This window comes from Thunnus maccoyii, chromosome 8, assembly GCF_910596095.1.
Source record: "Thunnus maccoyii chromosome 8, fThuMac1.1, whole genome shotgun sequence".
NCBI classification, from domain to species: Eukaryota; Metazoa; Chordata; class Actinopteri; order Scombriformes; family Scombridae; genus Thunnus; species Thunnus maccoyii.
The window spans coordinates 7,817,450-7,830,456 of NC_056540.1; positions in this window are offsets into that span (position 1 = coordinate 7,817,450).

The window sequence follows — 13,007 nt, forward strand, 5'->3', positions numbered from 1 at the left end:
GAAAGTCTACATGGAAAAAGTCTGCTTCAGAGTGACGGTTGAGGCAGACACTGTCAAGATACAAGGCTTTTGAAGTGTTTGATGGAGAGAGGCTGGCATGAGAGCAGCACTGCCTCGCCTTCACTCTGCAGAATGTGTGTTGGCTTGTTGGCTGTTTTGCGTTGGAATGTCAGGATGTAAATTTCACTTTCTCTCCCCTGCTTTTTACTTCCCCTCTCTCTCTCTCCATCTTTCTCTGCCTGCAGCTAAATGGCAGCACTTCCCTGGGTTGAATGATTCATGTGTTATGAATTCCTGACGTTACAAACCAGATTTGAACCTGGCATAGCCCTTATATATTATACGGGCTTGCTGTATTTGATATATTCATTCTTTGGAGGTGATGCTGTGGCCATCAGGTCATGTTCCCTTTTAGTCACACTCACCTGGGTGTACCTGCCCTTTTGAGGTATTCCCAGATCACTTTTACTTTCATACAGCACACGCCAAAACCAAGCCAATTTTCATTTAAAGCCCCCCTCCAGTCAAATGTGTTTCGCTTTTTATTCATTCAGTCGGATGTTTGAGCTTCACTGTGCAAAATGATGTATGTGCAGTTTGACACTAAAAGGATGTTTTTACATTCATCTGCTGACGAAGGAAAGTTTCTCTTCTTCCTTAAATCTGAGTTTAAGGCATGTACCTACAAGCATGATTTGATTCACAGTTGAGTTTGGAGCAAACCAAGGGACAGTATGCAATTTACACAAGTGTGATGTGGAAACTTGAAGCCTCCAGTGCATAAACACTGAGAATAGACTTTACAGTGAAGTAGGAGACATCTTGTGCCCAGCAGTTAAAAATGAAACACATTTGCATATTTATAGATTCTGGACTTTTAAAAGAGTAGAGGGAAAATGTTAGGATTTATTTTTTTTACATGGTAACTGAACATTCTTTGTGGAAAAACATGTCAGACACAATTTATTATTCTAAGCAGGGGATTTTATGTCCTAAAACATGTCCCTGTGTACACAAAAGTTGTTTTCCTGCTGTGAGAAGACGACAGTGAACAAGGTCTTCTTGCTAGAGAGTAGCACAGAAAAAATGGAGCAAGGTTTCTTCAGATTTTCAGCTATTTTTAAAGATCCCTCCAGACAAGTATTAAAACATATAAATACTCTGTTTGGAACAATAATGTGTATCTAATTTTTTTTCCACAAGAAAAGTATAATTACCACTTTAAAATCCTTAAAATGCCGTCTACTCCTTCTCCGCCATTACATATTCTAGGATCTATGAATATGCAAATATATTTCATTTCAGATGTTAAAGCTGCAGTGTGGGACTTTTGTCTCCCCCTTCTGGCAGTGAGAGTAATTACAAAAATACTGTCGACAAATGCTTATGTCATAGGCTCTGCTGTAGCTTACTCCGTCGCTACTGTTGCGGCTGTAAAACAGTGGATAAATTGTTTTGAGCATCACACAACCATGTCCAATAACGTTTGGAAAGTCTAGAAGAGCTGCATGACTAAATTATTTTATCCCCAGTCGAGTTAGCAGAAGGCTAACCAGAAGTTAGCCGGCTCAGCCAGAGGAAGTCTCCAGTGCGCAGCATGCATTCACCCGGCCAGTGCAGGAATGTCAAATCCGACACCAGATTTAAAAACTCCAGTATACCTTGAAATACAGAGCGATTTATCTGGTGGTAATAGGCTTAATCAGCATTGCGTGAACTTGTTAAGCAAGGGCTCGAATGTAATGGATGGTCATTTATATAAGTTCCACACTGCAGGTTTAAACTGCTGGAAACAAGAGATGTCTACTTCACTGTAAAGTCCACTCTCAGTGTTTGCGCACTGGTGGCTTCAAGTTTCCACATCACACTTGTGTAAGTTGAATATTGGACCATGAATGGCTTCAAAATCAGTTGTACAAAACATACCTAAATTCAAATTTGAAATGAAGACAGATCAAGAATTAGGTTTTTTTTTTGTTTGGTTTTTTTAAAAAATATTTCAGGAATATTGATCCACTTCAGCTTATAATGTGCACACTGTGGTAGAAGAAGGTCACCTTTCCCTAGAATAAATCTATACTGGAGAAAGGTGATCTATAGGGGAAAATGCCCAATATGTAATACTATAGTTTTGCTTCTTATTACATGTTCGACCCATCAGTTAGACATTGGTAGGTGATATTAGTTACTGACAACACTTCAGACATCAGTAAAGAGTGTCTCTGCATCACAGTATTATGGCCTTTGCAGTGACAAATGAATATCAATTTGTGCATAACTCTGCTTCTGTTACTCATATTGGTAAATTAATTACTGCAAAAATACATTTGAAGAGCAAATTTATAACCTAATCCATTCCTGAGACAGCAGACTTTCAGATATTCACTTTGCTCCTTTATTAACAGTGTAGCAAACTTGATGAGGAGCCCTGTTAGAGGCCTGTCAAGCTCTACGTTTGCACAGCTATGAAATCAGTCTATGTGTGTGTGTGTGCATGCATGCATGTATATGTGTGTGTGTGTGTGTGTGTGGGCTTCATCCTTATTTGGCTTGTTTTGGCCCCAGGGTCCAAATCTGTTCTTTCAAGCATCTGTCTCTGCCTGTTTATTGAAACACACACACACAGACATGTGCCCTCTCTAACTCATTCCTCTTTGTCATTGCCATGGTGATGTATACAATATACAGAGGTCTAAGGTATTATCAGTGACACACAACTACACACATACAAGTATTTTAAAAGTGGTAACAGCCACTTGATGTCAAGAAAAAATGGGCAGACTGACAAAAAAGCCTGGGTGAAAATGGCTACCACACAATCAGATTTTCAGTCTGTATGTATCCCTGTTCTTTCCTTTGTTTTTCCTCTATTCAATGAGGGAAAGAAAATGCATGATGTCAGCATGACGAATTTCAAAATCCGGTACTGTGCAAGGTCACCAGGATACCTGAAAATATTGACAAAGAACTGTGTCCACTGCAGCTGTCAGCAACTGGTTTCTGCATTTTCTGCACAAACCCGGTTCACTATAACACAGAACTTATTTTAAAAATTTCAGACCTTCAGAGTCCAGATTTTCAAAGTTTTAGAATTATTTGTTATAAGGTGTACTTTTTCCTCAATTGCTTTGTGAAATAAAACTAACTGCTGCTTGCTGCCACCATGGCATAGCAGAAGGATCCTGCATTGGGAAATATTACACAAATGCAAGTTGGGCCACGTCAAGTTGTGTTAAAAAGTGCACATCTGCCCCACTGCCTTTTCCCTTTCTGTGACATCTCAGACCCTTTCAGTTTGCCAAAAGTTTCACATATTAAGACAGCATAATCAACACAGAGGCAGTGAAGGCAAAATCATCACAAGAGTTTATTCTGGCCTTCCACAAGCTTCTAGTCCAGCAATTCTCCCAAGGGTACACAGGTACTGAACTCCCAGCAGCCCTAGCAGTGCTGTCCAGAATTTGGCTTCAGCGTAGGAGCAGTCTCTACTCTGGAGTCCTCATCGTCCATGACATCACCTGCTGCATGACAGATGTGGAGAATCGTAGCTCATGTGATTACAGATGACATAAAGAAAAGATCAGTCTCCACTGACTACAGGATGCAGTTCAGCACAGGCTTGGAAAGGGGTGAGCCTATTGATGGATGTGTGCAGGCAGGTGTAGCCACCATCCCCCGTTGTAAAGTGGGTGGAAACAGAGAAAGAAGAGATTTTAATTATACAGAATAGAAAGAAGTGCTTGTGCATGAGGTGTGTTTGTTTGTGTTTGCTTCAATCCCAATGTGACACCTATAAATTGTTCCTGAATGCCTCAGGTGTGTGTGTTTGTGTTTGCTTTAATCCCAATATGACACCCATGAACTGTTACTGAATGCCTCATGGGCGGCCAAGTGTGCAGAGCTTTGCCCAGTGCTGTTCAGTGCTGCTGCTGCTGTCAGTGGATGATGAATGATTTGGTCCGGGAAGCTGAGTCACAGGGCTACAGCACAGTAAATCACATACCAATTGCAACCATGCTTCATCACCATGTCCAGTGGTGTGCATTAGATGATATGTTCAGCAGGCAGTACTGTCTTCAGGAGCTGTCCATCCACCTTCAGCTTTCTATACAAAAATGCAGACAGTGTGCCAACAAGTGCTAACTCCATTTGTGCATATTTAGGTACTCTGAATGTGATTTATCACAGTCTTGGTTATATATTGTACATAATGTAGATATATTGTATAATCAGGTCCACAGGGGTCACTTACTTACTCACCGTTTCACTCACAGTTTTGTTATAGCAAAGTCTGGCTTGGATGTCAGGAAAACCGGGTGTGTATTGGGACAAATATTTTGGCATCCTCAAACTTGCATGTGCACTGAGATAAATCTAGACTTCCAGAAGGGTCAACAACAGGTTCTGGTGACCTAGAATAATTTATTCCTCAGCAGACAGTAAATATACATGCATTTACCAATGGTACATCTAGATAAAACTAATGCATTCTAATACAAGAGCCCTGCAATAAAGCCTACCTCAATGAAGGTTGTAATGTTTAGTTTAGTGTCATTTTGGAGGCTGTAGTTTGTTGTGCTGTTGAACTATATTGGGTTATACTGAGAGGTTTCTAATATTTTGTCATATTCTTTAATCAATGAAAATATAATTAATCCATCTACATGAAGGTAAACCCCATGGTGGTGTTAGAGGAACAGTCAGGAGATAGTTGACTAGAGGAAAAGTGAGAGGAACATATTATCTGGGAACAATTAATGTCTGTACAACATTTCTTGTCAATCCATCCTGGAGTTGTTGAGGTTTTTCAGTCTGGTCCAAAGTGGTGGTTGGATCAACTGACCAATCAACCAAGGTTGCAGAGTGAGAGACAAGATGGACAGAGGATGACAAACTCACAGAAATGGAGAAATGGAAATGAGAAAGAGAAGAGGGAGATGGAGTAGAACTGAAAGTGAGGGGTGAAGAATTGAAACAGAAACAGATCAGACACATGACCCAGTGTCTGTCACAAATCCAGCTGGACCTCATGATGTGTTTGTTCTTAGTTCATGTGAGGTCCAGCAGTAACATATCCTTTCATTCAGTAATCTTCTGTTGTTATTTACCTTTAGAAGTAGTGTTATTTGGGGAGCCCACCAACCAGCTTCCCATGTCACATGAAAAATATTCCAGATCTGTCATTGCCACAAGCAGTCATGGCCTTGTACAAGTCACATGGACTGATAGTACAATATGTATCAGATAGAGAACTCAAAACGGCAGTGATTATAGTTCAAATAAATCAGATTGCAGCGCCTATAACTTTATCACGCCTTAATGAACTTGTCTGCACTCTCCCTGCTGCCAATCCAGAATTCACTTAAACCTTTCCAGATGTGAAAGCACATCCTAAATCCCTACCTGCTCCAGAGATGCTGTTCAGCAGTTAACCCTGACGTCTGAGCCAGCTGTAGAGAGGAGCAAGAAGACAAAACGCTTCCCAGCAGGGATCAATATAATCATTCCAATAATGATTAACTGACTCCAGTGTCTTGAAGCAATTTTCTGAGCAGCTCAGACCCCACATTGTAGCAATAACCACAGTCAAGATCCAGGAGATGTGTTTTATACCTCAACCTTATCAGTGATTTGCCTATTTCTCTGCTACCAGTACTGCATGTCAATAATTTCCATGTAGGCCTAAGTGGGCACTTGGAGAGAGAATGTTTGAGAGGATTAAATACACACTCATAAATCACAATTGCCCTTTAGAAGGCTTAACCGAGAAAGATTATTACAACAACAATATTATATAAGTTGGTCAGTTGATCCAACCACCATAGTGCAGAGGAAATAAAGAAACACCACAATGCATTGTGGGTTAGATGTGCCCCTTCAGTTTCCATCATTGTTCACTCAATCTGACAGAGGTGTAGTTGAGTTTTCTGGGTACTGGAACATTGCTTAACATGGTGATGGAGATTCCTCTGGACGGCAAGTCAACAATGGCTTCTCCAACCACTACTGAAATACATAGTAGAAGTAATGCAACATGTCTTACCAGGCAAGGAGGGCTGCCCTGTCCCAGCCTTACAAACTAAGGTTAAGTTTTATAAATATTCATTCCTACATGAAAGTTTGGTATTCAGCTTCACTGTTGTGAATGTGGTGCCAATGTTAAGATCAGGCAGTTAGTTTCAGTAAAAACAATAAAAAAGAGATTGTGTAGCTTTAATGTGCAGTGAAGTCAGAGTCTGTTTCACCATAGTGAGGACAAGTTCCACTGACCGCAGTGAAAAAACATTGTTCTGCTCCATTAGGACTTATAAAGGCACAATGAGGAATATGATTCATGACTATTATATGATAGTAGATCTTTTTTGTTGTCCCTTCTCTCCTCACAAAGTTCACAATGAGTCCACTCCCAATGCTAACCAGTTCCACAAGGTCTTCTTGTCAATAAGCCAAGCCCGCCTTAGAATATATTGTATATGGTTATTGCCTTTCTGTCATTCGTCATGCATTCTCCATTTCATGCAGTTTACTACAACATATAAATGGCATGCATTGCCCTCAAAACTTTGGGGGTCCAACATTATACACAATACTGATTTGATTTGGGGACACAATAAGTGTTTTTTAGATTTTCTGTTTAACACATCTTTCTTGGGGAAAAAAAATCCACTTTGAAAAGGCAGTGATTGATTTTGTCTGTTATATATTATATTACGCTGATTACCACAAGATTACAAATCATTATCTTTTGCATCATCCATTTGTTTTCCCAGTAAGCACCCATATTTTATTTGCTTGACCAAAAAAATGTAAGAAACATTACACATTATCAGAGGCTGATACCCAGTATACAGCCAAGTCATCCCAGTGATAAATCACTCAGTGGACAGCGGCAATAAAAACCCTACAGTACATCATGCTGTAAGAGTCAGTAAAACACACTAAGTAATGTATTTAGTGATAGATAAATGAGCTGTGAAATCCTAACAACAGTTGCCATCCAAACAAATGCGGAAAAATATGACAGTGCAGATGTGTACAGAGGTGTTTTACAGCTGTGTGGCTGTGTGTGGCTTTGTATGAAGTAATCTGGCTTCGCTCGAGATGTAGAGCAAGACAGAAATGATTTAGAGCCATTTAATAAAGTGGTTGATTGGCTGGAAGCTCTGACAAACTCTGATGTTGACACTGGAGACAGCTTGTGTTATAAGAGAACTTTAACAAGAGATTTTTGTTCTTTAAAGGATCAGTGATATGAGGTTTTTAAATACCAGGCGGATAGCAAGGGGGTTTTGGGATCAATATTAAACCCTAAGACTAAAATTTAATTTTCTTGTGTCTTTTTACCTTCATCTGGATATAATCTTATTGCTTGTTTCAAAATGTGTGCATCTGTCTGCAATGGTAACAATCTTCTGTCTTTTGAGGCGTGCAAATGTTTTTCTTGATCCACTCTGATGGATGTTTGGATGATAAAATCAAACCATATTCTTAGACTCTATTGCCTGTAGCGGTGCAGAAGCTAAGATCTATAAAATCTGACAGGTTGGCCTTACATTGAGGCGTTACTATGCAAGACTCGTATAAAGAATACACCTGTCTTATCAAGCGAGATCCTGAGAGGTTAGAAGAGAGAGGGCTGTAGATTTGTCCTGTCTGACCAAATGAAAATGAAAAGTTCACTGAGGACAGGAAGTGACAAATAAGCAGCAACACCTAGTCACATTTCTCAGCACTGAGAGATGATGCACCCTAAATTGAACTCTAGACACTAAAATAAGCTTTAACGTGTACCCAATGCAAACTCCTGATACTTATAGGAATACCACAAGCATGAGTAATATCAGGTTTCATCTGGAAACAAAGAGAAACTTGTTGTAGCAAGCAGGGCTGAATGGTGTTTGGAAGTGCTCGCAAACCTAGAGAAACTCATTTCCCTCAGGAGATTTTAATGAAAAAATATAATGATCGCAAGACACCAGCCTTTATTAAATTGCTTATGAATGGATATAATTATGTGCGCATTTCATGCAACACATATGTTGATAAAATGCCAAATAACAGTTTTTGATAAAAGAGATCTTCTGATGATGATGGATGCTTAGCTCTGTGTGTTACAGTAATATCACACAAAGTGATGGACTAGATGTTTCATGCCATTACTATCTTTTAACAATCAGACAGTGATAGATTGTTTTTCAGTTGTCACAAATGAAGAGTTTGTTTGATCCAGTGATAAAGTTGGCTTTAGGCATGTGGGTGGGTTAATTGTACAGCTGACTCATGTAATTTGACGTTGCAATTAATAAGGATGGGCCTATTTTCTTGCCCTTTTCAAGGACACAAGCCACAACCTGATCCTTACCAATCTGAATAGAATATAAAATTCTTAGCATTTAATTCAAGCAACTGGGACAGCATGTATATTTCAGTCTCCTAGTGAATAAAGATATCAGTTTTATGGAATCAAACAGCAGAAGGCCGCTTCAACACTAAGGGACTGTATAAAAATGATTTGTCAGGAGCACTTTGGGTTGCTTTGTGCAGGATAAGGTGCTATATAAATAAATTTGCCTTGCCTTGCCTTGGGAGGGAGGGGTCAGGAAAGGAAAAGGGTTATGTAATTTTTAAAAAATTTTAAGAGAGAAAATTTTTTGCAGATTTTTTTAAGAGAGCATGGTCAGGTCTCGAATGAATAAAACATCAAGTAGTTAAATAAAAAAGACGTCATAAAGGTGTGTTTAGCCAAACTCTATGTAGTAAACAACAATCTTGTCCCTGTTTAAGGGCTTTGTTTTCTCAAAATAAACTAGTAGTTGTATGTCAGTTTAGAGAAACAGAATAGACATGGATATGTAGTTACTAGTGCTGGAACATTATAGACGTAACAATCCTCTACGAGTCTCCAACAGGCCTGTTTATGTGAGTCAGGCTTCATATAATTTTAGTTTAAATGGTTTGGATGTGATTGACAGTCAGACATCTGATCTCATGTCAAATTTACATCGTCCAATCCAATTCATATTTATTTTTATCATTTGGTATCTGGAGTGGGCGACGGCAGCCTCAGAGCTGGTGCGTGCCTTCTTTGCTACAGTGGTATATTCAGCTACAGTTGTAAAAACTATATGTATGTTGTCTTGCATGTAAAACTAATCTAACTCATTTTTTTTTATTATCATGTGGAATCCAAGGGTGAAATATCGCAGGGCTCAAGTCCATCAGCATGCAGCTGTCACCTGTGTCTGGTTTCCTTACTCAGTGGCTTTAATAACCATTTATTACCTGTCCTTTATTCAGAATTAGAGCATGGTTATATTTTCTCCATTTTGTTATGTTTGCCATAAATATCTTGTTTTGAGATGCTGGGGGAAGGTATTGCAGTTTGTTTTTCAAAGTCAGGTGGAGGGTCCAACAAATATATTACGAACACTGGGGAGAGATGTGCATTTTTGTCAAAAGAAATGTAAGATTCAGTCCCGCTCCCCACCAAATATCTAAACCTAACCACACCTTATCAGCGTAAAATCAGAAAACAGCATCTCTTTGTTTTGTTTTTTTTTCATTTGACATAATTTGGCCACTAGTTTGTGCTGAAGGAACTCTGTCTGTTTAAAGATTATCCAGTAAAATAGAGGTAAATTTAGACTGATACACCTTTCTATCATGGAAATTATATTTATGTTCTTCTGGTTTCTGTAACAGGTTTTTAAGTATCATATCATGTCTGTCAAAAAGAAATCAATTGTGGTATTCCTGCAGATCTCCATCCTATGGAGGATGAAGGAGGACATGGTAGAGGGGAAATTTTGGCTGTTGTTCTTCAATGGGTTTCACCTGCAGAGAGGACACACACACACACACACACAAACACATTTTCCTCTGTACATTGACCTTAAGGTGCATTTTATGTTAAACTTAATAGAAGATGCTGCTTATTATCATTCCTCTTTTAAAATATAGTTATATTTTTTCTTAATAAGTAGAAACTTCAGTTGGTGAAAACCCATAAAATAGCACAACACACTGCAAATGGATAGCATTAATGTTTTACGGTCCATCCGTTGATGGAATCTTGGCTCTGTGAAGGAGTGAGTGAAGGAGAGAAGACAGAAAGTGCGTGACAAGAGTTGGAGTGAAATAGATGAGAGACATACAGGTGCTTCAGTTCCTTCGGTCCCTGTTCCCATCACTGCTGACAAATCAACACAGCTGGGCCGGATAATCTACAGGGAAAGTTCTGGCAAGAAATTGAACATAAGATGTACCATAAAAAAATAATAACAGAGAAAAAGACGACACGGAAACTCCTAAGAACACAAACACACAGTCATGTATCACTCTGTAATCTGAGGACTGACACATTCTTAGTGGTGGTTTTAAAGTGAAATTAGCAGCTTTCTCAGGAAATCTCGTTCTTTATACTGTTGGTAAAGGAGCATTTTCGTGAGTGAATAAACAAATAAAATAAATAAAATAGAATTGGCTTGGCACTGAGTAGCAGATGAATCAAGACATCAGTGGAGCTATAGTCAACATGTGTCTAATCCACTGGCTAATATTTGAAATGGAGCCTCTCCTGCACTAAAGCCACTACAAATAAACTGTGGAGTTCCTTTCAGAGGAGATATGCTTTGAAATCTTTTTTTCAGCCTACAAGACTATAATATAGGGTAAAGAAACACAGAGGGAGAGAGAGCGGGCAGATTATAGAAATATGGAGCTGAAATGGAGCGCAGAGAAAGGGTCTATAATAAAGAACTTCAGAGCTTGTGAGATTAAGAGGCCAATAGTGAGAAATTTCAAAGGAACGACTGAGAACAGAGGAGATCCCCTTAACATCAGAAACAGGTTAAGACAGAATAACATGACTGTACCCTGAACTTTCAGCTAATGGTTACTATAAACAAAGGAAGTAAATTCAAAGTTGCAATATGGCAGATAACCCAGCCAGGACTGAGGACATGATTATGTAATATAAAAAGGTCCTTCTTTCTTTCTTTGACATTGTTCTATGCATAGATGAAAGACTGTGGCAGACCACAATGTAAAAGGGGTATGACTCTGACTTTTATGTCAATTATAAAAAAAAAAAACAGCTTCTTATTGTTATTATCATTGTCTCATCACTGACTAAATTAAGTTCCAGGCAAACTCTGTCGGAGATGTCAAAAGATATGTTTGGGAAACTCAGGAAATCACTAACTGAAGAAGTAGACAAGGCAAGTAAAGAAAAAAGTGGTTCCCAAAAAAAAAAAAAATTATTAACGGAATGCATCAAATAAAACCAATGAGTGATTTTTAACAGTTTGAGTGTGAGATTGTGGATTTCCAGTTTGATGCAGAATGATACTGCTCCAAAATGCAAACACACACACACAAGCCTGTCAAAACAGGATGCAAAGTTTGTTATTACATAAAATGACCCAGTTACATTGCGTGTGGGTATGTACATAACCATATTTTTACATTTGTGTGTGTGTGTGTGTGTGTGTGTGTGCTGGCCTCATTTCCCAATCACACACCTGCTTCAAACCATCAATGAAATTCCCACAGTGAAAGAAATGTCGGTACTACGGTGTTTCAAAGACTGCAAGTTTAAACGTGAGGCAGTGGTAAATGTGCATTGGTATCATAACATATGCCAGGAACCACACATCTTGCTAATAATTTATAGAAGCGATGTGTGTGCTGACAGAAACACAAGGTTAGTAATGTGAGCGTTAGCATCTAACGCTACTCGCAACTGACCCCTATTTCCTCCCAGTTGAAAGCAAAACTGTTACAGAAGCCACAACCTGTTTTATTTAAAGGGACATATAGAGTGATTGAAAATACCGAATTCAGAGGGATGAAAGTGACCCAGAGACTGAGGTAAACAATACACAGTCAGCAGCATATTTTTCTGGAGCATTTGTGATTTAGAATTTGAAATAAGACATGAAGAAATAATTTATTGTTTATTTTAGTCACACTTATTAATCAAAAAGTAAAAAACATCAATTCTTAATCACAGCTGAATCGAATCAGCTTTGTATCATAGTGTATCATATCGTTACAAATCGTTATTGTATTGTGGACCATGTATCTAGATGCGTATCGAACTGTCTACAAGGGAGAGATACACACCCCTATTCATGTTATGTGCTGCTTAAACTCTGCCACATAAGGCTCGGGAGAGGAAGCTGAAAGTGAAAGTTAGTCATTGGACGTCTTGACCTTAAGTTATCAGAGAAACAAGCTTAGCAAACGTTAGCAGCAACTTGGCTAGCAACCCCTCCTGGAAGTCCGGTGCTCACCGAACATCATCGGAGAAACATTGATTTTTTTACATGAAATAGCTTTGTCAGTATTTTTACAGTTTTAATCCCCATATACATTTCTTTTTTGAAGAGGAGGAGACCTCTGCAGATAATTCGGTTCCTGGTAGAGACCTTCTGAACGTCTGGATGTCACGTTATCAGAGAAACAAACTGAGCAAACGTTAGCAGCAGCTAACAGCCCCTACTGGACGTCTGGTGCCAGCCAAACAGCATCAGAGAAACATAGATTTTTTTATGTGAAACTGCTTTATTCAGTGTTTTTACCTGTTATAATTACCAGTTCTGTTTGTTTTGGAGAGGAGGAGGCCTCTGGGGAATAATTCAGCTCCCGGTAAAAACATCCTGCACAATGAACACTGGAGAAATCCTAACCCGAAGAAGCTGGTTGTTTAACAATGAAGACAAGAACTACCATGATCCCACGCTACTTCACACCATTATCACACTCCGTCCTTTCGTCCTTTATTATTGTTTTGATTGAGAGACCCCTAGCAGCTGAAATCAGATATTGTGCATTTAAGATGTTACAAATAAAACATATGATCAATAAAATCTGATGCATGGTTATAGGTTGAACTACCCATGCATAATGATTAGTCAGTTTTCCTCGTGATACTTATACCCTTTTTACATCAAATCAGCATGTATACACAGGTTTTTTAAATGCAGGTAAACCCACTAAAAATA